Consider the following 2,500-nt stretch of genomic DNA (forward strand, 5'->3'; position numbering starts at 1 on the left):
AGATCAAGCGCAAGTACATTAGATCATAATATTTCAACCCTCCTTAGAAATGTTACACTTGGTTTACCTTTAACGTCGAGATATCTCGCCTTGGCTAATACACGAAACCTTGGCATTTAAACATACACATACGTGATAGCGCTGTAGATTTTGTAACGGGCATATATACCAATTCCCAGGTATATATCGGTGTGAAATCGTTATTTAGTCAATCTCATTCATTAGATACGGTTCAGGGGGATGGGGGGTGATTCTGAACTGGCATATAAAACAAGAAAGTGACATTCAACACAGACATAAAACAATAGAAGTATGCGAAGCCACAATCCCACACAAAAAAGTCAGCCAACAATCACTTTCTAACCAACACAACACAGCATATTTAAATGTCTTCATTTTTATTACACTTTTCCTTCGATGACTAGCAATGGCAGAGCACTTTTCAAGAATGTATGCAAGTGAGTTTCATAAGCGACGTTTAATTAGTTGGTATATTTATGCATTTTTTTTCCAAAATCTGTTGCAAATGAAGGCTACGTGAACAGGAGAGCAGAGAACAGGGGGAGCGAAACACCTGTTCGCTCTGAGTCATTATATCAGGTGGGCATTTTACACATGTGTTTGCCGGTATTGTAGTGCTCGCCCCCTCTCTGTCTCTCTCTTCCTCTCTCTCTTCCTCCTTTTCATTCTCTGTCTCTCTCTCTGTCTCTCTCTCTCTCTCTCTCTCTCTCTCTCTCTCTCTCTCTCTCTCTCTCATTCTCATTCTCTCTCTCTCTCTCTCTCTCTCTCTCTCTCTCTCTCTCTCTCTCTCTCTCTCTCTCTCTCTCTCTCTCTCTCTCTCTCTCTCTCTCTCTCTCTCTCTCTCTCTCTCTCTCTCTCTCTTTCTCTCTCTTTTCTTGAATATCGGAGTCTTCTGGAATCAATAGAGAGCAACACGGTCTTACTGCAATATATCGACCTCGGTTTCAACTTCGAATAACTCTGCAAAGGCGATAACTTCATTTATTTTCCCTGAATTTAGTTTAACTTCTTTGCACCGGAGTTTTCTAGTTTGACAAAATTGCAATTTCATCTCCTTGTTTTCCATTTTGTCTATCAGGCAAGTGTACACCTCTCTCTCTCTAATTTTCTCTTTCTCTTTCTCTTTGTCTCTCTCTCTTTCTCTCTCTCTCTTTCTCTCTCTCTCTCTCTCTCTCTCTCTCTCTCTCTCATTCTCTCTCTCTCTCTCTCTCTCTCTCTCTCTCTCTTTCTCTCTCTCTCTCTTTCTCTCTCTTCTCTCTCTCTCTCTCTCTCTCTCTCTCTCTCTCTCTCTCTCTCTCTCTCTCTCTCTCTTCTCTCTCTCTCTCTCTCTCTCTCTCTCTCTCTCTTCTCTCTCTCCTCCCTCTCTCCCCCCTCCTCTCTCTCTCTCTCTCTCTTTATATATATATATATATATATATATATATATATATATATATATATATATATATATATTCCTATCTATCTTTCTATCTAAAATTACTATTTCAATTGATTTATATATCACTGAATTTTCGCTTCTACTCATATTTACACATAAACGAGTCTTTTTTTTCTCTTTCTTCATAGATTTTGTAGCATGCGAGTCTTACGGTATTCCTTGGTTGGTTTTAGACGTACGGTTTTCGGCGTCTGACCACTTCCTGCGTTCACTAACAGTTCACTTAAAGAGTCCCGCAAAGAACTAACGAACTTGAGGATTGGAAATGAAAGGGTGTGATGAAGGCTTTTGTGAATTGTTCGTTTTTGCTGTTTATTTGCGGTATTTTTTTTTTTTTTTGTGTGTGTGTGTGTGTTTCTTTCTAACCTTCTCCCGACTCGTATTATCCTTCTTGTTATCTCTTATTCTGATTTTTCTTCATTATCTTCTTTTTCTTCCCTATCTTTTTTTTTCTTTTTTTTCTGTTTTCAATGTTTCTTATCCTTTCTCCATAACAAATCACATTCCTCGGCACTGCTCATACTTGAAAACACATTAAAGAAAAGCAAAAACATCAAACATCACCAACATAGTTAACATCACCAACATAGTTAACATCACCTACATAGTTGACATCACCTACATGGTTAATATGAGGGAGTAGGGCTTTAGACAGTGGCCATTAGATAATATCCCCGTATGTTGAAACCAGAGGAGCTGGTAACGGGTTAAAGTCAGCTGATCGATGTAAGTGATGACCAGATGGACGTGGCAACCTGTCTGAGCGGGTTCGTGGAAACCTACATTAAGAGACCTGTCGAATTTCGGTTGTAAATTCTGAGAATGTTAATGTGACGTAAGATCGAAAGTGGTGAAATATGTTGTTGTTCTTTTAAATCATATCGATTTTATCATCAGATGCGTATTTTTTGTATTATAAATAAAACAGTTCGCCTAATGTATATCCACGCCACAAATCACGTCATGTGGTGGAAAAAACAAACATCGGCGGTAGAGAAGTCACTGCACACGCATAAGAACGGGCGGGAGGCGTAATACAAT

The 2,500-nt window shown here is 39.0% G+C and overlaps 1 protein-coding gene across 2 annotated transcripts in view; it reads left to right on the forward strand.

Annotated features, from left to right (window-relative positions):
• Positions 1–2,500, forward strand: part of LOC122244336 (uncharacterized) — a 27,593-nt gene that overhangs the window by 804 nt on the left and 24,289 nt on the right. The window lies entirely within an intron of this gene.

Source organism: Penaeus japonicus, unplaced genomic scaffold (assembly GCF_977035675.1).
Source record: "Penaeus japonicus unplaced genomic scaffold, GWHDUDI00000001_assembly GWHDUDI00000032, whole genome shotgun sequence".
NCBI classification, from domain to species: Eukaryota; Metazoa; Arthropoda; class Malacostraca; order Decapoda; family Penaeidae; genus Penaeus; species Penaeus japonicus.